The sequence below is a fragment of the Cherax quadricarinatus genome, chromosome 17 (assembly GCF_038502225.1).
Source record: "Cherax quadricarinatus isolate ZL_2023a chromosome 17, ASM3850222v1, whole genome shotgun sequence".
Lineage (NCBI taxonomy): Eukaryota > Metazoa > Arthropoda > Malacostraca > Decapoda > Parastacidae > Cherax > Cherax quadricarinatus.
In genome coordinates, this window is record NC_091308.1 from 43,373,807 (window position 1) to 43,399,930 (window position 26,124).

Sequence of the window (26,124 nt, forward strand, 5' to 3'; positions counted from 1 at the left end):
ATCAAGAATCCCTAAACACTGTGTTGGCAGTGCAATTTATTTCATGTTGAACAATGTTAAGTTAGCCTAACACCAGTACTCGATACGATCAGCACATGAATCTAATTCAATATTTAATCATGTAAGAGTATGCAATAAACATGTATAATGATAGGAAGCCATAATTTTAGTTCGTAGTTTATCTTGGCTATAAAAGAAAAACATTACTGTCTGAAACGAAACTTACTTCGTGATGATGGTAGACGATGCAGTGTGTGTGTTACACTCACTCATAAATTATTATAAACCACTTTACGAACAGTGATAATTTTTGAACACTTTAATATAACTTATGATTATTTAAACACTTTATGACAACTCAATGATTATTTGTCAAGTTTTAGAATCCATAAAGAGTCTGAAGCACTTATAACAACGTTGTTTTTGCTTATATTTCGATATTGTAATTAGGTTCAAAGAATTGTAAACATGTATCAATATTTATCTCTTTACTGAGGCAGTGTTATATTCATGGCAGTGCAAAGCTAGTATTTATATGCATCTTATTTACTGCTTGTTAACTGGTTTACGAGATTGTCTACTTCAGGAGAGTCTTAAGGCTGCGTGTCATTTGTTCACCACCGGAAAACTAACAAATTGTCACTAAAATAGTAATTAAACTCTGTGTATATACGAGATATGCACTTCTCTTTCCATGTATATACATTTGTTGGCGAATATTAGGTTAAATTTCAATGTACAGCAGAGCGAGCGTCGTTCCGTGACCGGTCCAGCTGACACACTAAACACAAGCTGATCTGAAAAGGTTCAATTCGTAGCTCCGAAGACGTTCGAGATCCCCGTAAGTCGAAATCTCGACGTCCTTGTTGACACTGTCCGCTGATGATTATCAATGATTACGTTAAATTCTCTTAATCAGGAATGCTTCATCTATCCATGCTTCATGTAGCCATGCTTCATGCAGCCATGCTTTATCAAGCCATGCTTCATCTAGCCATGCTTCATTAAGCAATGCTTCATCCAGCCATGCTTCATGTAGCCATGCTTCATGTAGCCATGCTTCATGTAGCCATGGTTCATGTACCCATGCTTCATGTAGCCATGCTTCATGTACCAATGCTTCATGTAGCCATGCTTCATGTAGCCATGCTTCATGTAGCCATGCTTCATGTACCAATGCTTCATGTACCCATGCTTCATGTACCCATGCTTCATGTAGCTATGCTTCATGTAGCCATGCTTCATGTAGCCATGCTTCATGTACCCATGCTTCATGTAGCCATGGTTCATGTACCCATGCTTCATGTAGCCATGCTTCATGTAGCCATGCTTCATGTACCAATGCTTCATGTAGCCATGCTTCATGTAGCCATGTTTCATGTACCAATGCTTCATGTAGCCATGGTTCATGTACCCATGCTTCATCTAGCTATGCTTCATGTAGTCATGCTTCATGTAGCCATGCTTCATGTAACCATGCTTCATGTAGCCATGCTTCATGTAGCCATGCTTCATGTACCAATGCTTCATGTAGCCATGCTTCATGTACCCATGCTTCATGTAGCCATGCTTCATGTAGCCATGCTTCATGTACCAATGCTTCATGTAGCCATGCTTCATGTACCCATGCTTCATGTAGCCATGCTTCATGTACCAATGCTTCATGTAGTCATGCTTCATGTGCCCATGCTTCATATAGCTATGCTTCTTTCAGTCATGCTTCATCTGGCCATACTTCATGCAGTCATGCTTCATGTAGTAATGATCCATGCTGCCATGCTACATGCAGTCATGCTTCATGTAGCCATGCTACATGTAGTCATGCTTCATGTAGCCATGCTACATGTAGTCATGCTACATGTAGCCATGCTTCATGTAGTAATGCTTCATGTAGCCATGCTACATCTAGTCATGCTTCATGTAGCCATGCTACATGTAGTCATGCTTCATGTAGCCATGCTACATGTAGTCATGCTTCATCTAGCCATGCCTCATCTAGTCATGCTTCATCTAGTCATGCTTCATCTAGCCATGCCTCATCTAGTCATGCTTCATCTAGCCATGCCTCATCTAGTCATGCTTCATCTAGCCATGCCTCATCTAGTCATGCTTCATCTAGTCATGCTTCATCTAGTCATGCTTCATCTAGCCATGCCTCATCTAGTCATGCTTCATCTAGTCATGCTTCATCTAGCCATGCCTCATCTAGTCATGCTTCATCTAGCCATGCCTCATCTAGCCATGCCTCATCTAGTCATGCTTCATCTAGCCATGCTTCATCTAGTCATGCTTCATCTAGCCATGCCTCATCTAGTCATGCTTCATCTAGCCATGACTCATCTAGTCATGCTTCATCTAGCCATGACTCATCTAGCCATGACTCATCTAGTCATGCTTCATCTAGGCATGACTCATCTAGTCATGCCTCATCTAGTCATGCTTCATCTAGTCATGCTTCATCTAGCCATGACTCATCTAGTCATGCCTCATCTAGTCATGCTTCATCTAGTCATGCTTCATCTAGTCATGCTTCATCTAGCCATGACTCATCTAGTCATGCCTCATCTAGTCATGCTTCATCTAGTCATGCTTCATCTAGCCATGACTCATCTAGTCATGCCTCATCTAGTCATGCTTCATCTAGTCATGCTTCATCTAGTCATGCTTCATCTAGTCATGCTTCATCTAGCCATGCCTCATCTAGTCATGCTTCATCTAGTCATGCTTCATCTAGTCATGCTTCATCTAGTCATGCTTCATCTAGTCATGCTTCATCTAGTCATGCTTCATCTAGCCATGACTCATCTAGTCATGCCTCATCTAGTCATGCTTCATCTAGCCATGACTCATCTAGCCATGACTCATCTAGTCATGCTTCATCTAGTCATGCTTCATCTAGTCATGCCTCATCTAGTCATGCTTCATCTAGTCATGCCTCATCTAGTCATGCTTCATCTAGTCATGCTTCATCTAGTCATGCTTCATCTAGCCATGACTCATCTAGTCATGCCTCATCTAGTCATGCTTCATCTAGTCATGCTTCATCTAGTCATGCTTCATCTAGTCATGCTTCATCTAGCCATGACTCATCTAGTCATGCCTCATCTAGTCATGCTTCTTCTAGCCATGACTCATCTAGCCATGACTCATCTAGTCATGCTTCATCTAGGCATGACTCATCTAGTCATGCCTCATCTAGTCATGCTTCATCTAGTCATGCTTCATCTAGCCATGACTCATCTAGTCATGCCTCATCTAGTCATGCTTCATCTAGCCATGACTCATCTAGTCATGCTTCATCTAGGCATGACTCATCTAGTCATGCCTCATCTAGTCATGCTTCATCTAGTCATGCTTCATCTAGCCATGCTTCATCTAGCCATGCCTCATCTAGTCATGCTTCATCTAGTCATGCCTCATCTAGTCATGCTTCATCTAGTCATGCCTCATCTAGTCATGCTTCATCTAGTCATGCTTCATCTAGCCATGCTTCATCTAGCCATGCCTCATCTAGTCATGCTTCATCTAGTCATGCTTCATCTAGCCATGCTTCATCTAGCCATGCCTCATCTAGTCATGCTTCATCTAGTCATGCCTCATCTAGTCATGCTTCATCTAGTCATGCTTCATCTAGTCATGCCTCATCTAGTCATGCTTCATCTAGTCATGCTTCATCTAGTCATGCCTCATCTAGTCATGCTTCATCTAGTCATGCCTCATCTAGTCATGCTTCATCTAGTCATGCTTCATCTAGTCATGCTTCATCTAGGCATGACTCATCTAGTCATGCCTCATCTAGTCATGCTTCATCTAGTCATGCTTCATCTAGTCATGCTTCATCTAGTCATGCCTCATCTAGTCATGCCTCATCTAGTCATGCTTCATCTAGCCATGACTCATCTAGTCATGCTTCATCTAGTCATGCTTCATCTAGCCATGCCTCATCTAGTCATGCTTCATCTAGCCATGACTCATCTAGTCATGCTTCATCTAGTCATGCTTCATCTAGTCATGCTTCATCTAGCCATGCCTCATCTAGTCATGCTTCATCTAGCCATGCCTCATCTAGTCATGCTTCATCTAGCCATGCCTCATCTAGCCATGCCTCATCTAGTCATGCTTCATCTAGCCATGCTTCATCTAGATATGCTTCATCTAGCCATGCCTCATCTAGTCATGCTTCATCTAGCCATGACTCATCTAGTCATGCTTCATCTAGGCATGACTCATCTAGTCATGCTTCATCTAGTCATGCTTCATCTAGGCATGACTCATCTAGTCATGCTTCATCTAGTCATGCTTCATCTAGTCATGCTTCATCTAGCCATGACTCATCTAGTCATGCTTCATCTAGGCATAACTCATCTAGTCATGCTTCATCTAGTCATGCTTCATCTAGTCATGCTTCATCTAGCCATGACTCATCTAGTCATGCTTCATCTAGGCATAACTCATCTAGTCATGCTTCATCTAGTCATGCTTCATCTAGCCATGATTCATCTAGCCATGACTCATCTAGTCATGCTTCATCTAGGCATGACTCATCTAGTCATGCCTCATCTAGTCATGCTTCATCTAGTCATGCTTCATCTAGCCATGACTCATCTAGTCATGCCTCATCTAGTCATGCTTCATCTAGTCATGCTTCATCTAGTCATGCTTCATCTAGGCATGACTCATCTAGTCATGCCTCATCTAGTCATGCTTCATCTAGTCATGCTTCATCTAGTCATGCTTCATCTAGTCATGCCTCATCTAGTCATGCCTCATCTAGTCATGCTTCATCTAGCCATGACTCATCTAGTCATGCTTCATCTAGTCATGCTTCATCTAGCCATGCCTCATCTAGTCATGCTTCATCTAGCCATGACTCATCTAGTCATGCTTCATCTAGTCATGCTTCATCTAGTCATGCTTCATCTAGCCATGCCTCATCTAGTCATGCTTCATCTAGCCATGCCTCATCTAGTCATGCTTCATCTAGCCATGCCTCATCTAGCCATGCCTCATCTAGTCATGCTTCATCTAGCCATGCTTCATCTAGATATGCTTCATCTAGCCATGCCTCATCTAGTCATGCTTCATCTAGCCATGACTCATCTAGTCATGCTTCATCTAGGCATGACTCATCTAGTCATGCTTCATCTAGTCATGCTTCATCTAGGCATGACTCATCTAGTCATGCTTCATCTAGTCATGCTTCATCTAGTCATGCTTCATCTAGCCATGACTCATCTAGTCATGCTTCATCTAGGCATAACTCATCTAGTCATGCTTCATCTAGTCATGCTTCATCTAGTCATGCTTCATCTAGCCATGACTCATCTAGTCATGCTTCATCTAGGCATAACTCATCTAGTCATGCTTCATCTAGTCATGCTTCATCTAGCCATGATTCATCTAGCCATGACTCATCTAGTCATGCTTCATCTAGGCATGACTCATCTAGTCATGCCTCATCTAGTCATGCTTCATCTAGTCATGCTTCATCTAGCCATGACTCATCTAGTCATGCCTCATCTAGTCATGCTTCATCTAGTCATGCTTCATCTAGTCATGCTTCATCTAGCCATGACTCATCTAGTCATGCTTCATCTAGCCATGCCTCATCTAGTCATGCCTCATCTAGTCATGCTTCATCTAGTCATGCTTCATCTAGTCATGCTTCATCTAGCCATGACTCATCTAGTCATGCCTCATCTAGTCATGCTTCATCTAGTCATGCTTCATCTAGCCATGACTCATCTAGTCATGCTTCATCTAGGCATGACTCATCTAGTCATGCTTCATCTAGTCATGCTTCATCTAGCCATGACTCATCTAGTCATGCCTCATCTAGTCACGCTTCATCTAGCCATGACTCATCTAGCCATGACTCATCTAGTCATGCTTCATCTAGGCATGACTCATCTAGTCATGCCTCATCTAGTCATGCTTCATCTAGGCATGACTCATCTAGTCATGCTTCATCTAGGCATGCTTCATCTAGTCATGCTTCATCTAGTCATGCCTCATCTAGTCATGCTTCATCTAGGCATGACTCATCTAGTCATGCCTCATCTAGTCATGCTTCATCTAGTCATGCTTCATCTAGCCATGACTCATCTAGTCATGCTTCATCTAGGCATGACTCATCTAGTCATGCCTCATCTAGTCATGCTTCATCTAGTCATGCTTCATCTAGCCATGACTCATCTAGTCATGCTTCATCTAGTCAAGCTTCATCTAACCATGCTTTATCTAGCCATGCTTCCTCTAGTCATGCTTCATTTAGCCATGCTTCATCTTATCATGCTTCATCTAGCAATGCTTCATCTAGCAACGCTTCATCTAGCAATGCTTCATCTAGCAATGCTTCATCTAGCCATGCTTCATCTAGCAATGCTTCATCTAGCAACGCTTCATCTAGCAATGCTTCATCTAGCAATGCTTCATCTAGCAATGCTTCATCTAGCAATGCTTCATCTAGCAATGCTTCATCTAGCCATGCTTCATCTAGCAATGCTTCATCTAGCCATGCTTCATCTAGCAATGCTTCATCTAGCAATGCTTCATCTAGCCATGCTTCATCTAGCAATGCTTCATCTAGTCATGCTTCATCTAGCAATGCTTCATCTAGCCATGCTTCATCTAGCAATGCTTCATCTAGCCATGCTTCATCTAGCAATGCTTCATCTAGTCATGCTTCATCTAGCAATGCTTCATCTATCAATGCTTCATCTAGCAATGCTTCATCTAGCAACGCTTCATCTAGCAATGCTTCATCTAGCAATGCTTCATCTAGCAACGCTTCATCTAGCAATGCTTCATCTAGCAATGCTTCATCTAGCAACGCTTCATCTAGCAATGCTTCATCTAGCAATGCTTCATCTAGCCATGCTTCATCTAGCAATGCTTCATCTAGCAACGCTTCATCTAGCAATGCTTCATCTAGCAATGCTTCATCTAGCAATGCTTCATCTAGCAATGCTTCATCTAGCAATGCTTCATCTAGCAATGCTTCATCTAGCCATGCTTCATCTAGCAATGCTTCATCTAGCAATGCTTCATCTAGCAATGCTTCATCTAGCAATGCTTCATCTAGCAATGCTTCATCTAGCCATGCTTCATCTAGCAATGCTTCATCTAGCAACGCTTCATCTAGCAATGCTTCATCTAGCAATGCTTCATCTAGCAATGCTTCATCTAGCAACGCTTCATCTAGCAATGCTTCATCTAGCAATGCTTCATCTAGCAACGCTTCATCTAGCAATGCTTCATCTAGCAATGCTTCATCTAGCAACGCTTCATCTAGCAATGCTTCATCTAGCAATGCTTCATCTAGCCATGCTTCATCTAGCAATGCTTCATCTAGCAACGCTTCATCTAGCAATGCTTCATCTAGCAATGCTTCATCTAGCAATGCTTCATCTAGCAATGCTTCATCTAGCAATGCTTCATCTAGCCATGCTTCATCTAGCAATGCTTCATCTAGCAATGCTTCATCTAGCAATGCTTCATCTAGCAATGCTTCATCTAGCAACGCTTCATCTAGCCATGCTTCATCTAGCAATGCTTCATCTAGCCATGCTTCATCTAGCAATGCTTCATCTAGCAATGCTTCATCTAGCAATGCTTCATCTAGCCATGCTTCATCTAGCAATGCTTCATCTAGCCATGCTTCATCTAGCAATGCTTCATCTAGCAACGCTTCATCTAGCAATGCTTCATCTAGCAATGCTTCATCTAGCAATGCTTCATCTAGCAACGCTTCATCTAGCAATGCTTCATCTAGCAATGCTTCATCTAGCAATGCTTCATCTAGCAACGCTTCATCTAGCAATGCTTCATCTAGCAATGCTTCGTAAAAACACGACTTCATGAGAGACATCCTCGATGTCTTTGTAAATTATTACACTTTATTATGCTCGACGTGTGAATAATTTAATGATTTCCTTTCTCTACTGATGCTTTCATTTCAAATTAATTAATATTTTTCCCCTCGGGTAAATTTTTCCTTCAATGAATTTGATTATGTGGTGAAAATATATACACAAAAATTGTTGTTTTTGTGAAAGCAAGGTTCGAGTAACAATATAAAACAAACAATTTTAGTAATTAACCTATAACTCACTAAGAAAAATTTACTGGTAATCTTAAGTATGTTTTTTAGATCAATTACACAATTACATATCGTACAAGCTCTGCAGCTCATCACAAATTAACATATAAAATGAATCTAATGTTGTCCCGTCACAGGTAGAATATTATTAAGCATCCCTCGAAAGGGGATACCTGTTTTTTTTTTCTCTCCAAGGTTTCGATTAGATAATTTAATAATGTCTCCGATCGGCTTCACACTTTTAATACTGGTGTCGCGCTACTTGGAAGATTCAGACAGCTATTGAACTGCGCTGTTGAGGGGCTCTTGATCTAGGGAATTGGATCTGTGCTCCAGTTCCCTGCATTAAACCTGAATACCTTCCACATCCCAAAAAAGGCGCTGTATAATCCTACGGATTTAGCGCTTTTCCTTTGATTATAATAATAATATTGAACTACGCAGGTGCCGGTTTGATAATTTTGTTTAAAAATATCGTGCGATAACAAATGAATGGTTCTTCCGATCTACGTCAAACTTTAAACACTGATGCATTGCATCTGAAGCCAGAGTTCAGAAAACCACATCAGTGGTGTAACAGAGGCATTTTCTAATTACGGTACAGATTCCAACGTTTCCTTGCTTTTTAATGATTTTACAATAATTACATATTTGCTGCACCCAAACTAAACTTATTAATGGGCATTATCTGGCCAAATAATGAATCAGTCATTAAGTTTTTAAAATATATATTTCTTCTTCAGTTACTAAATATATTTAGTAACTTAAGAAGAAATACACATTTTAAATTATTTTTTTTTCGACAAGTCGGGGGTCTCCCACCGAGGCAGGGCGACCCAAAAAGAAACAAAAATCCCCAGAAAGAAAATACTTTCATCATCATTCAACACTTTCACCTCACTCATACGTAATGAGTCTTCGCAGAGGCGCTCAGATACGGCAGTTTAGAAGTCCCTCCAAACTGTCAATAACCCAAACGTCTCCTTTAAAGTGCAGACATTGTACTTCACATTTCCAGGACTCAAGTCAGTTGTGCTCCTGAACACTTCCCTTTCACTCTGTCATCATCTAGTTACGAGACAAGTTATTGAACGTCTGAACCTATGTAATAGAGAATCTTACGAAATTATTTTTTTTTTTTTTATATTTTATTGAAAAACGCAATACATAGTTATACATGTAGACAATGTAATCAATGAAACGTATCCATTATATATAACAAAAGAAAACTCCACATTCCCTACCGTAGCACTAAACTTATACATAAGAACTAAACTAAAGACAGCCCACAGCTTCATATACAGGTGGGATTATTACATCCAAAAATGCAGCCATAAACACAATATGCAATATAACCCAAAAAATGTTACAGGTATTGACATTTTACATAAAACTGTATGTACGAAGACATTCTCAATTATCCAAAAATTCTTTACACACTTATTATTGTTGTATATTAAACTTCATATCAAATACATAATACGTAACACCTCAATAATTACGAAACAAATAAAGGTTTGAAAATAATCTCCACACCTCACCACAGAAAAACTAAACACAGTACAATATAACAAATGATTCATCCCACCTCACTTCCATACACTACATTCGTCCCACCTCACTACCATACACTACATTCATCCCACCTCAATTCCATACACTACATTCATCACCACAAGCGAACTTACACAATCACGTATATTTAGTAATATTTTTCAAATATAATTTCCAGTTTTAAGTAACAAACTTCTTCTACTATATAATGAAATATACATAGTCATTACTATTAAACATTAACTTAAACAAGACTATATTCTTATTCTACAGACGGCAGCAGTTCTTGCCTCACCATCCTAACCCTACTTAACACATTGTACATCAACACATCCTTATATACCCATCACTCGTCAATAATATTCATTGAACTTCACCAAATACCAATATACAACCCATACTGAGTACATGAAATTCTCTCTTACATACTGCTATATACACTTGATGTATGATAAAAATCACACACATTACATTATCTCATTATTAGCAGTACATTTGGTACACAGACATATTTATCACGCCCGCATGTCCGTTGCTTAATACAACCACCAATCCTGATAATACATCACAACATATGCCAAATTTAACTGATCCATAACATACATCAGTATACCATTCTGAGTATGACCGTATACTTTTCACATGCACACAAATATTGCTCATTTCCATATCATAAAAATCTTAACTTTTCCCTTACAAACCACCACAAACTTACTTAAAACACACTCCACAACTACGCTGCCATTTCACACCATATCACGGAACTCTTCATACATTCCCAAATTCTGAGACGAGCCCGATGCAACCCCTGAAAATCCAAACACATCCCCCCCCCCTTTTTTTGTTTTTTTTTTTTTTTTTTTTTTTTTTTTTCTTTCCCTTACTCCGCCAACAAACCTCTGACATTCATACTTCGATATCCTTCAGGAAAAACCCTTTCCCATCTACTTCCATATATCCCCCTATTACGACTAAGTGTTTTGTACATTGTTGCAGCCAATACCTTCTTTCGCACCATCCAATCCCCATTACCCCTCATGGCCCATGATACGAAAACAAAATCAGTTATGATGTACACCAAAGCGCGCTGCACAGACTCTTCCACACCTCCCACATCTAAACTCAATGCCCTTAATACCGATATCCCTCCCCCACCCACCCTCCTCAAAATCCCACCCATCCACTCCCGTATACACTCCAAATTTTTACAAAAATATACTACATGAAAAGCTGTCTCCCTATCCCCACACACCCTACATACGTCCTCCACCATCAACCCTCTCTCCCGAAGCACCACACCAGACGGCAATATTCCATGAAGGAAACGAAACATTACCTCTCTCACTCTTGGTCTTATGCGCACCAACCGCAACCTTACCCAAATGTCTCCCCATGCATACATTGGGTATATGCCCTCAACATTTGCAATCACCCTCACCCCTACAGCACGCTCCAGAACACCTACCCGTATCCTAGACGGATCTCTAACATACAATAAAGCTCGCAGCACATCCTCACACTCTCTCATCTCTGATCCTACCCACCACCTTCGTGCCTCCTCATATAATGCTTGCACACCCTTCCCCACACGACCGTCCACTCGGATAAACCCCCTCTTCAAATATATACACTTAACCCTTAATCTTATATCTATTAAACCCAATCCACCTTTGTCGACCGGTAGCATAACAACACTTCTACCCAACCAATCACACCCAGAACCCCATATATATCGAAAAACCTTTTTTAGCATTCTAGTTATGTCCGGTCCTGCCAACGGATATACTGCTGCCACATGCCAGACCATACTATATAACATCACATTCACCACTATTACACGTTGATGTATCGTCAAATGCAAGGGTCTCAAAACATTTAACCTACCCACCAACCTATCCACTGCCCTCCCAGAATTAAGCATCCGTGCCTCCCCGGCATTCCCCATATAAATTATCCCACACACCTTTAGTCTATCCACCACACACCAACGCACAGCTGTTTCCCATCGCGCCCTCCCTACCCAATTCCCTAAGACCAATAATTTCGATTTCTCCACATTCACTTTTAAACCTGTAACACCTTCAAAACCACCAATTACATCCTCCACCTCATGTAAACTTTCCTCCCTGCTCATTAGAATTGTTGTATCATCCACATACCCTATTATTCCCATCCCACCATTCTCCACACCACGTACCACCCCTAAACATCGCCCCACAGCCCTATAAAAAGGGTCCTGTATACAAGCAAACAACAGTTGAGACAGAGGACAACCCTGCCTTATGCCTCTACCCATTGAAACCCACTCACCCAATTTCCCATTCACCTGCACACGTACACCTACCCTATTATACAAAGTCTCAATCCAACGTACCATCTCTTCCCCAAAACCCTGCCTCCGTAAGATATGCCACAGTGCCTTTCGTTCTACGCAATCATACGCAGCCTGCCAATCCAATGCTAAGACACCTCCCCCCCTTTCATTCTCCCCCTCCATACTTTCCACAAAATCTTTTATTATTCCATGTCCCTCATACATCGTCCTTCCAGGCACCCCATACTGACCTCTCGCAACAACTCTATCTATCACGCACTTCAGCCTGTTCCCCAAGATTTTTGCGAATATCTTATAATCAGCACATAACAACGACAACGCCCTGTAGTTCTGCACTGTAGTAGGGCCTTCCCCTTTTGGAATCAATACTACTACTGCAGTACGCTGCAACTCGCCCATCCTCCCCTCACTTTTCATCACATTCATCAGGTTCACTAAAAAATCCTTCAACACACTCCAATTCTTCACATAGAATTCACAAGGTAACCCATCTATACCTGGCGCTTTACCTCTCGCCATATTCTCCAAAGCTCTCCATACCTCCCCCTCTTCAATATCCCCACCCAATGCCATACGATCACTTCCACTCAGCACACAAGATACATTCTCTCCCAATCTCTCTAAATCCTCACCGTTCACTCCTACACTCCTCAAATATTTTCCAAACCAACTATCCATAAAACCACTCATACCCTCAGTAGTTCTCAACTCCTGACCCTTCGTATACCCACCTAAGTCCTCGTGTACTACCAGCTTATCAATTTCCATTGCCAACCTGCGTCTCCGCTGACCCCGTAACACACAGGCTGACGGCCTGTCACCCCAAATCGCCTCCTCTAACCCACCTTGCACCCTCGCCTCATCAAATCTCTCATTGTGCATATCCCTTATCTGCCACTTTAATGCTTCAATTTCCTCCATTGGATACACACCTGTCACAGCACCCCTCTGATAACAACCCTGCAACCGCCCCTCTAAATACTGTTGAAGCCCAAATGTCATCCATGCCTCATTCTTTCCCCTTCGCACATAGTATTGCCTGATCCTCGTCTTTGCAACCCCATCCCACCACCCCAATAAATCGCTTGCACTCTTACCCCCACCCCATAAGTCCTCCCACAAACTTTCAAAATCCCCTCCCTCCACCCCCTCACCCAGTAGTCGTACATTCAGCTTCCAGTACCCCAAATATCTCTTAGGCAAACCGTCCCAATTTAAATCAGCATAAACCGCCCTATGATCTGAACAAACGACATTCACCGTCTGCACCCGCGTCACCCTCACTCCCCTTGTCACATACAACCTATCTAATCGTGCAGCATATCCCTTTCTATGAAAAGTGTGCTCTATCTCGCAATCCCCTCCATCAACTATATCCCTCAATCCCACACCTCTCAATAGATCCCCTAAACCTGCCAAAAAACACCCTGCCCCTCTCGGTTCCACATCCTTCCTGCGCACCACACAGTTCCAGTCGCCACCAACTATTGTCACTGACGGTAATGACCGCAAATAATATACCAATACGTTATTCACAAATTCATTCTTTACCCTTACATCATTCTCAGCCGGCACATACACACAAATGACTGCCATCCGCTCACCTCTCCACCACCCATCTATTCTTAACACACGACCCCCCCCCCTTCACTCCTAAGAACAACAAACGGGCTCGTCTCTCGGATCAGGATTCCCACCCCTCCCTTCATTCGCTCCGAATACATCACAAACACTCTGTACCCATCCACCTCCAATTCCTTTCCCAGCTTGAAATTATGTTCCTGCACAAAAACAATGTCTATAGCATAACGTCTTAAAAATCCCTTTACCCACAGACGCTTCTCACTCGCACACAATCCATTAATATTCACTGTCATGCACCGGAAACCTACTTATGTGATTTCACCCTCTGCCCCTTTTCACCTTTCACTGACACGCTTTCAGTGTGTCTGCTTCGTCCACTTTTCTCTCCACTGCCCACTGGTGGCTTCCCCTTATCCAACACCTGACCAGGCGTACCTTTAGTGCTCTCACGCACCACATCAACCCATGGCTTTTTCCCCGGTCTCTGTGCCGGGGTCAAAACATCATCAGAGTCAGAATATGTCGCCGCCCTCTTACGGTTGACACACTCTGCATCCATTTCCAACTCACTGGATGCCTCCCTGTGAATCTCAGCAGTCACCTCAATCACTTCCACCACTCCTGGCGAGTCATCTGCCATGTTCGCCAATCTTCCAAGTTGCTCATCTTCAATCTGAACATTACTCCTCACCATACTCAAGTTATCCTCAGCAACCTGCTTCTCAAAGGATTTTTCCTGCACGTTCACCAGTAGGCCTTCCTCTACCCGCACGTCACCAATCTGCACAGTCTTCCCGTTCTCCATGGCAGATGCCTCACTTCCCACCAACTGTGACAGTGATGGGCTGGTACCCACCAGTGGCAGCTCACGCTCCACTTCCTCACTCCAGGAAGTGCCACTTCTATGTACAGGTGCCTCATCAGCATGACCCACCTCTGGTTCTGGCTCTTTCACCATCTCACTACCTAGGTCCTTTCTCCGCTGCCATCTCCCACACTGGGCCGCCATATGGTCATATGCACCACATAACCTACACGTCTTCTGCTGCCCAGCGTAGTACACCATTACCTGTGTCCTAAATGCGTCCAGTATGACGTAAGACGGGATGGCATGCCTCAACTCCATCTTGATCGTGAACGTACCATCCGGCAAACCGGCATACGCCCCATCCGTCCATTTACCAGCCATAGCCAGGTGTACAGGTCCATACTGTTCAAATACATACCGCAGATCATTCTCGTCCGCCTCAAATGGCACATTTCGGATTTTCACCCATGTGTAATGCTTAGACACGTCGATTAGGCGAACACGTATCGCTGAATTAACATCCACGCTCCTGTCCTGGTACTTGTCAACCAGCCGTTCATACACTCCAGCTGAACTCAGCTTGACGAAAATACGATAGGCACCATTTAGTGCCACACCATACAGTTCTTGATCCGCAACACCATAGGTGTCACGGATAATTTGCGGTAAAAGCACTTGTGCAGACTGAGGCGTTATTGCACCACGCAATAATTCAATGCACACCGTGTGCAAACGCCTTCTCACAGACTGCGCCATGTTGTGAAAATATGTCTCCTCCAATGGCCAGCAGAGGGCAGTAGTCACACGTCTGCACTCTGCGCAGGTCAAGCGGCGAATACGAAATTATTAGAACCATTCCAGGGTGCTGGAAATTGGTTCAGCAACTTTAGTGTGATATCATAACTCGTTAATGCAACTTTAGTGTGATATCATAACTCGTTAATGCAACTTTAGTGTGATATCATAACTCGTTAATGCAACTTTAGTGTGATATCATAACTCGTTAATGCAACTTTAGTGTGATATCATAACTTTAGTGTGATATAATAACTCGTTAATGCAACTTTAGTGTGATATCATAACTCGTTAATGAATTGGAATTATGTACAACACCTGGGCGTCCTTATGTGCAACACCTGGGCTTCCTTATGTGCAACATCTAGGTGTCCTTATTGACTAAACGTTTCACCTGTGCAGCAGCCTTTTTTAATCTAATTTCTTAGGCAATAGGTGAAGAAAGTTGTGTAGCAGAAGTAATAGATATATCACCTTTTAATCAAGACTAGGACAGAGACACCTTGAAATTACATCTCTTTTACGTCTCGTCCACGCTGATGTCAACACTAATAATACTTCACTATTTTCTGTACCTCTCTGTAGCTTTCACTGTTCCTCATTCATAAATTTCTTGGTATTTTTTACCTTTCATCTAATGATGCATAACTGGTTAGTATATTCATTATTACTCAAGTCAATATGACTTGAGAACAGAACTGATGTGTTAGCAAATACTGAAATGTAATTGTGAAATGGAACAGTTTTAAATATAAGTACATTTTATAACCTGGTAACATTACACATCTGAAATCAAGTTTAAAGGGTAAATACAGCCGTTTTTCTCCCCTCGCCTCTCCAGAGCTACAGACTGCTATACTTCCTTTTGGGAGCGTATAAAATCGCTTTAAATCATTCAGGAGCTTCAAGTAAATTTCATTATATTGACAACATCAGCCAAGTTGCTTCACTATCCTGTCACTTATAAGGCATTACTTAATCTGTTTTGGTCCCAGTATGGAAGCTTATATGTCGTTTTATACTGGAATACTTGGTTTTCTAGAGTATCTTGTTTCTAGCTTATGTTGATGGTTTTGTTCACCAATCCAGTAGCCCAGCTGGTAGTGATGCTTTTGTCTTACAAAGTGATGGATCTCATAATGAAATTGGAGCACGCATCAATAACTGGGCTTCTAACTTCAAACAGAACTGTTTGCCATACTCATTGCTCTCAAATGCGTCCCTGTATCTAAAGTTGACATTTTAATTGCAACTGATTCCCTATCATCCATAAATACTCACTTCTCCTTAAGTATGAACTGTGGCATGCTTGTGTCAGAAGCCAGACACAGGTCTGGTAGGAATGTAAGCAGTGGACAGTTTGCAAGTTGATGGAACGTCGAGTAAATAGACGTTTAGTGTGGTACTTAGAGACACAATAGCCTCTCCACTAGTCAATTTGGCCTTCTTAAGAGCCGCTCAACTAATGACCACCTTACTCCGCTTAAATACCTATGTTCGAAATGCCTTTACTAGTAACCACTCAATTATGGCATATGACACTACTTGGAGATACAACATCTTGGCCCAGGCTCATTCTTTAGACCTCTGAGGCAGTCTGCCACTTTTCCTTCAAAACTTCTTATGTGAGAGACATTTCCGTGTTCAGGTTAATAATCCGCTTAACCCGGACTTTGTTCCAGCTGATGGTGTCCCTCAGGGATGTGTCCTTAGCACCACTATTTTTCTACTAGCTATAAATGATCTGGCCTTTGTTCTGCCATCTAATATTTGGTCATCACTTTATGTTAATGATTTTGGTATAACTTGTGCAGGGGCTAACTACCGTCTCGTAACAGCCTCATTCCAGAACGCTGTCAACGGTGTTTCCTATTGGGCCACTACGCATGGGTTTAATTTTTTTTTTTGGTGCTAAAATGCGCCAAATTACTTTCACCAGATACACCATTGTACCTGTATGGCTGCCGTATCCATGAACGAATACGACTATCCTGGAAACCTCACATTATCTCCTGAAAGCAACTTGCCAGATCCTGCTAAACCACCTTAAAACCTTCGCTCATCTTTCTTGGTGGGCGAATCGTCGATCTCTTCGTTGACTTCATTCAGCCCTAATTTTATCGAAATTAGACAATGGCGACCATCTATATTTTGTGGCCTCTCCCACAACTCTTTCTAAACTTGATCCCATCCATCGTCACGGATTACGTTCATGTCTAGGTGCTTGTCGCTCCTTCCCTGTCATGAGCCTATATGCAGAGACAGATGTTACATCCTTGAATGATCGCTATGATGCCCATTGCCTCCGTTATTTTGCTCGCTCTCATGACCTTCCACATACAGGAAAGTAACGAAAGTTAGTAGAAATCCATTATTTGTTCACCGCCCCTGTTTACACAGTCCTTTTCTCTTCGTCTTCACTCGCTCTTTACTTCACTTCAGTTGCCCCTTTACATGTTCATTTGGCATCTAACTTTTCTTTCTTCCCTGGGGAGGTTTCGACAGTTCATGTCTGTTCTTCCCATTGTGGTGTGCGAAAGCTCAAATACTTAGAGTGGCTTCTTGCTCACTTTTCTCAACCACTTCGGGTCTCATTATCATGCCGCTGTACACTTATGGTTCAAAATCCTCCGACGGTGTCGGGTTTGCTGCAGTGTTCCCTGACAGCATTGTACGAGGTCATTTATTACACTCTGCTTGCATTTTTTACAATTGAACCGTATGCATTTCTCATTGCAATTATCCGTATTACATCCAGGCCTATCTCAACGTTTGTGGAAGCCTCGGACTCCTTTAGTGCTTTGCAAGTTTTAAAACAAATATTAATTCTCCTCATCCACTAGTTCATCGTATACAACTTTGGTTTCGCCTCATTTCTAGCAAAAACAAAGAAATCGTTTCTACTGGATCCCTGGTCAATAGAAGACGAAAGGCCAAAAGCACACAAATATATTTAAGGTACTGTATGTCATGTATGAATACTGTATCCTCAGCAAAATACCTCATTCAACTTACAATATTTCTAAGCAGAATCTTTTCTAAGCACGTTCGTTTTTGGCATTCACCAGGTTATTGACAAATCTAATACATGCAGGTAAAGGAATTCCCAGGTGAATTCTACGTCTTAAGTTTTTTTTTTTTCATTTTATTTACACATCAGCCGTTTCCCACCAAGGCAGAGTGCCCCGAAAAAAGAAGAAACACTTCCATCGCCACTCACTCCCTGTCTTGCCAGAGACATTACTACACTACGGTTCAAAAATCGCAATATATCTTCACCTCACCTACAGAGCCCAAGCACTGTTTTTCTCACCTCCAAGACTCAGGTCCGGCGAACCGGTTTCACCTATGCTTCATACTCATGTAAGTGTGTTCGTACCACTATATTCTCATACATTTCTCTCTTTGCTTCCCTGCATAACGTTCTTTGTCTTCATAGACTCCTCAGTGCACCACTCACCTTTGTCCCCTCATCAGTTCTATGGTTCACATCATCTTTCATAGACCCAACTTGTCGAAAAGGTACGTGAGCTTAGGGATGCATGTGTACCTAGCGAATAGATATAAGGCATTATGGGCATCAATGTTACTTACCTAGTTTCCATCCGTTTGAGGCTAGAGCTTTTTTATTAATCTCATCAACGTCATTAGGCCCAAGTGAGGTTCCAGTGAGAGTGCACTCAGTAAGATCAACAACTTTGAGACTGCTCGGCAGCACAGACTTGTTTGATGAAGTGATTGATGGAGGAAAATAGTTCGTATTTCAAATGATTTAGGGCTAGACCAGTATTCTCCCCTGCCTCTTTGATAATTCTGAGGTCTTACAGAAGGGATTTTGTTGTATTTGCTAGTATGCCATCACCCAAGAGTATACTGAGCTCATTGGCCAGGTCCTCTGTGACTTGTTTCAAAGCCAAACAGAAACGGAGATCGGCGAGAGGGTCTCTTCTAAGAGAAGTTTCAAGTCACTGTTGTAACAAGTGGATAAATGAGTAAAGTGTAAAAGTGGTCATGAACTGTTCTGAGCACAATGTTTCTTTTAAACGAATTGAAAGGAATTTTTATAATTCAGTTTGATCAGGAATTTGTGGAATGTGATGTTAGTAATGCAATTACGTGCTCCATGAACTGCAACTGTCTTGGTCTCTCTCTGTTCGCTGCATCATGGTGCACTGTTCTCACTGTTGTCCTGGTAGCAAGGTGGCAGTTTGTTGCCAACGGCAGTGGGTTCAATTCTTCCATCCTTCTCTTTTAGAACACAGAAGTATGTATAAAAATCAGAGACCTAGCAGTCTCAAAAACACCACCAGCGAGGCAGATATAAGCAAAGCCAGTGAACTCTTGACAAGCGACGCTCTGCAGTATCCCCGACTGCATAGCTGAGTATTTGTTTGATGTGATGTGGCCTTAATCCCATGAAACCGTCAGCAGATCCTGGAAGGAAGGATATGGTACCTTTATACACTTCTGTTTTTTGAAATGTGAAAGTTCTACTCCAGTCGTGGTGTCCTGAGGATCATCGTTGGTGTTATGTACTCTGGCCGAGTGTTTGTCTTGTAGGACTCCGGTGTGGTGGAGCCTCTGGCGCTATTGTTCATTTCTGGTGATTAATGTTACTGAACCTACAGCATTCCATTCCCCTATTTTCTTGCTGATTTGTGCATTCATTTTGAGAACATCGAGAGAGTACTGACTTAAACCTCTTTTGCGGGAGTTTTTCATACGGAGATGAAGGCGGACAAGAGTATTAACATCTCTGGAGCATTCGTTTATTTTTGCCCTGATGGCCGATGTTCCTAGAGCTTTGTCCCGCTTGCGTGAAACAGGTACAGCCAGGCAGGTACTTGTTAGGTAAGACACATATGCAACAGTTAGGTATCTTTATTTCGAAACGTTTCGCCTACACAGTAGGCTTCTTCAGTCGAGTACAGAAAAGTTGATAGAAGCAGAAGATACTCGAAGACGATGTAATCAGTCCATCACCCTTGAAGTTTTGAGGTGGTCAGTCCTTCAGTCTGGAGAAGAGTATTGTTCCATAGTCTGAAACAATATGGAGTTGAAGTGACAGGATGGAGCCTTATATAACGCCAGGAGGTGAGATGTAGGCCACTAGTAGAGGTAAGAATGTTGTCGTTGGAAGGTCAGGTCCCTCTCATATCCAGCCATTCTCACTAGTAGAAGTTGAAAAAGTTGATTTCAGGTCTGTACCAAGATACCCTTGTGTTGCAGTGTCTGACAGAGTGAACATTCAAATGGGCTGATTACATCGTCTTCGAGTATCTTCTGCTTCTATCAACTTTTCTGTACTCGACTGAAGAAGCTGCTGCTAGGGAATATTAGTCCTTGTTCTCTAATGTACATAGACCTGAGTTGTAGTTGTGCTTGCTCAGAGTTCACTCTCCTTTGTATACGCGGCATGTGCCATGCCTCCCTCCAGTGTCTCTTTGACGACCTTGGCTTACAGAAACCTGCCTGTCATCCTCAACATCATCCATTGGCAGTTTCAAGGGCTAGGCAAGACTTTCCTGGGAAGTACTTGGGAGGACTTCTTGAAGAAACTGAGGGTGGTAGTGGTGGGGATCCGTGGCTGTATATGATAGTGTCCTGGAAGCTGGCGGTAATCACTTTTCTCCCGAAGCCAGGAGATGAGTTTAGATAGATATATAGATAGACCTTTAATTATTTGAATGGAGATTGCTCATTTTTTCAATTAATACTATCCCAAGATGGGTTATTATGACACGGAATTGAGCCTTACCGAGGAAAGACTGGCTTAACATTTTATTTCGTCTTTAGATAAAAAATCATTAAAAGCTATCTTGTTTATGCATGTAAAAGAACGAAACTACAAACCGCTATTTATGTGCTCTTAAATGCTGTAGCATCAACATTAATTATTGCATAATGCTTAAGGCAACACGTCATTAACAATCTTGTACAATATTTCAAATAAAAACACGATATTCTTAGTGATGGCTGCAAATTAAGAAATCGTAAGTTAATAATCCGACGATATAAATTTATGCAGGTTAAACACTGTAATAAGAATTTCTGCAAACTAGCTTCAAACACAGTATGAGAATATGATTGGAATCTTATAAATATACCAACAATCAATTTAGGTAAATAGATATATTTGCAATATTGCAAATGTGTTTATTTATCAATACTATTTAATGGATCTTTAAGGGGAGAGGGAGGGAGACAGACATAGACACAGACGGACTGTGGCATGCAAAGAGTATGTTACAATTTATTCGGCATATGTCACACTCCCATATAGGCTGCCTCCCAACAAGCGAACCGGCTGCTAAGGGTTTAACGATCAATAGGGTGCCCATAGTTAAATCAGTACCTTCTACCTACCTGGAGTCTACCTGAAGGGTATTCCAGGGATCAACGCCCTCGCTGCCCAGTCCACGATCAGGCCTCCCAGTGGATCAGGGCCTGATCAGCCAGGCTGTTACTGATGACTGCACGTAGTCCAACGTACAAACCACAGACTGGCTGATTCGGCATAGGCAAGCCCACCAAAGCTGAAGCAACGTGGTTCACTTGCGGTCAGCATTTGGCAAACTTGCCTACCTGCTGGTTGAGTACGGTGCACTCTCTCTGGCTTTTGCTTTGCCATCTGTCACCATCATGTACACTTATTATTATTCCATCTGTACATAGTGTACGTATTTGTATGTAGTGAGTGAAGGTAAAACATACATTATACTCTATCTGCTGAGTTTTTGTTCCAAACCCCATTACGACCAGGTCACAGACCATTCATAACCTGTGTAGGTAATACAGACAGACACAGATACAGAGTACTATGGATCCTTGCAAATCTACATCTACCACTATTATTTCTACAACAACTACTACGAAATAAAATACTACTATGATTACTACTCAGAATGGCAAGCTTCTCAATGATTTTCGGAGTTAAATAACATTTAATCTCTAAATTGAATAAGGAGATTAACTTTTGGAACTAAGCAGAGTTCTGCCGATAATAGTGAAGATACAAAGAGTGTCTTTTCTCGTCACCTCTTTACCTCTAGTGTAATCCAGTTATATTGCAATGTATTTACCTTTTTATAAACGTATTACGACAGGTTGATGGAGGGTCAGTTGTTACACAACTCAGCTTCAAGACATTGTTGTTGGGAATGAGGTTGTGCTTTTTTTTCTTTTGTTTGATTAATTAAATAACATAGTTAGCGCATTACTAAGCGAACAGTATAGATGATAATGGAATGTCCGACCTTGATGTAGTGACAAATGAATGTAATCAAGTAATAATTACATAAATAGTTTTTCATTGTTAGGTATATATGTATCATCCTCCTCCGTGTACTGAACTCTGTAACTTTGTTTTACTCTCCTTGATGATGTCTTAAAATACAGTTGAAAGCTTGAAGCTTTGCTTTACCCTCTCTCGTTCGATAGTATTATTTTATTCCACATTATTCTACGAATCAGTAAATACAGAATAAAATATCTCTTCGCTTGTTACGTAAATTATCGTCAATGTAAATAGAATTTCTATCCAATTTATGGATGAGTTTGCACTATATTTTAAAAAAAATTATTAAGCCTCCAACAGTTCCCCTGCTCTCCCATGTCAGTCATCATCGCCAACAAAAGTGGGCGCCAATTGGAGTCCCTCGGGACAAACGAGGCGGTTGAGCGGGTCTTCTAACGAGGCAATTAGTGGTTGACTCAATTAGGTAATTAGGTAAGACGACGAAGAATAGAGGACGTGACCTGGTCCTTGATGACCTGTTCCTGGGGTCGCCTGCCACAAGGTAGATTGACTAGGGATATCTATCCTTGTGCTGGTCTTGATCATCTGTTTCTGGGATGACCTGCCACAACACAAACTGGCAGAGTTATTTATCCTTGCATTAGCCTTTATAACCTGTTCTTGGGGATGCATTGTGCAACATAAACATGCAGAGGGTTATTTATTCTTCCGCTAGCCTAGATCAGCTGTTCCTGTGGTCGTATGTTGCTAGAGAGACAGGCAGGGGTTATCTATCCTTGTGCCATCCTGGCTCACGTGTTCCTGGGGTCGTCTACCAGAAAATAGAAAAGTCTTTCTGACGATTTATTTAAAATCACTTGTGCTCATGTCTGAAATGGTGTGCTTTGTTCAAGGCTCTTTTCAAGGCTTGAAAACACACAGATATCGTATATTAAATTCACAGAGGTAACGAAATAATTTTTAGTAATGTATCAAAGCATTTGAAATGTACCTGAGGAAAAACGAGATAATATAGTGTACATGGACATTACATAAAAATGCAGTCTCCAATTTGCGTATCACCATCAATAAAGAGCAGCGATGTCATAGGCACAACTGGAAAAGACTGAGCCAGAATTTATTGTCCAAGGCTCTTTAACCTACTGCTAGCCGATGTAAGAAATATTGCATTAATAAATACAATTATTTTCGAAAGGAAACTAGACCTCCACCTGAAATAATTACCAGATCAGTCAGGATGTGATGAACATGTAGGCCTGTAGGCCTAGTTGATCAGGAAGTAAACAGTGAAATCTAGTCTCAAGTATTGCTTAGCAAAGTAGAAGAATGGAAATCGAAATTTCTCTTTACTGTAATTAAGTAAATAATTTTCGTTTTGCATCTATGTTTATTTGCACATCATTCTACTCGTCAATTCTGTTGTGCTGTCCTTTCATCCTGCTCTCTCAGTCCTTCCTTTGTATTTATTTGTCTCTATTTACCTTTATTATTCTAGTGACTTCCGTTGTGTCTATTTCTCTTTCTATTAAACTCTGTAAAATGTTTATATCTTACCATCCAATCGATTCATACAAATTCATATACATCAGAATCCGTCGCAGTGCTACCCTCTCGATTTTCAACAAACTACAAAACCATTATATAATAAAAAAATAATGATCGTTATCTATTTTTCATATTGAATACAGAATTATTTCGACTCAACAATACATTGTTTATTTTAAAGCAAAATTTATTTCTTTAGTGTACTGTATTGTGCTAATAAATTTTACCTTCATGATTATGCCTACATTTTGTGTACATTTATACTGTTTATATAGTTTATTTATATTGTCTGAGATTCAAGTGACCTATAGGTGAGGCTTGAAGCCCAGGGCTTGGGCAGAGAACCTTTGTTTCTCGCTGCATCATTCCAGTAATAGGGGACTGTATAGCCCCTGTGGCTTAGCGCTTCTTTTTTATTTTAATAATAATAATCGCTGCATCATTTTCCAGGTGAATTTTGGCCTCCAGCACAGTTTTAGCTTCAGCAGTTTTGACAGGTAGATTGTTCTATATTTTTTGGAGACTTTTTTTTCTGTTTTCTCTCCTGCGCTGCAATTTGGTTACATTAAAGTTGTTTTTTCTTGCTTGTATCGCGTTGAACGTTTTTAATAAGCGGTCGAGGCTAACGTAGCTAATTTTTTCGGCATTTTCAATGGCGACAAGAAAGAACGACGACCTCCCGCCTGAACAACTGGTTGAGGCCAACCAGTTCCTCAGTGCTGTCCTCAGACAGGAGACATACATAACCAGAGCAATGTTCTCAGACAGGAGGCATACATAACCTAAACAATGTCCTCAGACAGGAGGCATACATAACTTATGCAGTGTCCTCACACAAGAAGCATACATAACCTAAGTAATGTCATCAGACAGGAGGCATACATAACCTAAGCAATGTCCTCAGACAGGAGGCATACATCCTTACTGCTGCCCATAGACGCGAGACATACATAACTTCAGTATTATCCTCACACAGGAGGCATACATTACCTCAGTGTTATCCTCACACTGGAGGCATACATTACCTCAGTGTTATCCTCACACAGGAGGCATACATTACCTCAGTGTTATCCTCACACTGGAGGCATACATTACCTCAGTGTTATCCTCACACAGGAGGCATACATTACCTCAGTGTTATCCTCACACAGGAGGCATACATTACCTCAGTGTTATCCTCACACTGGAGGCATACATTACCTCAGTGTTATCCTCACATAGGAGGCATACATTACCTCAGTGTTATCCTCACACTGGAGGCATACATTACCTCAGTGTTATCCTCACACAGGAGGCATACATTACCTCAGTGTTATCCTCACACAGGAGGCATACATTACCTCAGTGTTATCCTCACACTGGAGGCATACATTACCTCAGTGTTATCCTCACACAGGAGGCATACATTACCTCAGTGTTATCCTCACACAGGAGGCATACATTACCTCAGTGTTATCCTCACACAGGAGGCATACATTACCTCAGTGTTATCCTCAAACTGGAGGCGTACATTACCTCAGTGTTATCCTCACACTGGAGGCATACAGTACCTCAGTGTTATCCTCACACAGGAGGCATACATTACCTCAGTGTTATCCTCAAACTGGAGGCGTACATTACCTCAGTGTTATCCTCACACTGGAGGCGTACATTACCTCAGTGATATCCTCACACTGGAGGCATACATTACCTCAGTGTTATCCTCACACTGGAGGCATACATTACTCCAGTGTTATCCCCACACAGGAGGCATACATTACCTCAGTGTTATCCCCACACAGGAGGCATACAGTACCTCAGTGTTATCCTCACACTGGAGGCATACATTACCTCAGTGTTATCCTCACACTGGAGGCATACATTACTCCAGTGTTATCCTCACACAGGAGGCATACATTACCTCAGTGTTGGAAATAAATGGTATAAAATACCGACAACAATGGCAATATAAACACAAATGCAGTATAATGTGATCCTTTATTGACTACGTTTCGCCCACACAGTGGGCTTTTTCAAGTCCCAAACAGAACTACCTGGGGTGAAAGGAACGCGAGTATTTATAGTCCGGCTGAGGTCAGGTGAAGAATGCTGCATCTGATGATGTACCGAGTGGGGTTATAGAGTCTAAAAACTTGGGTAGCCAG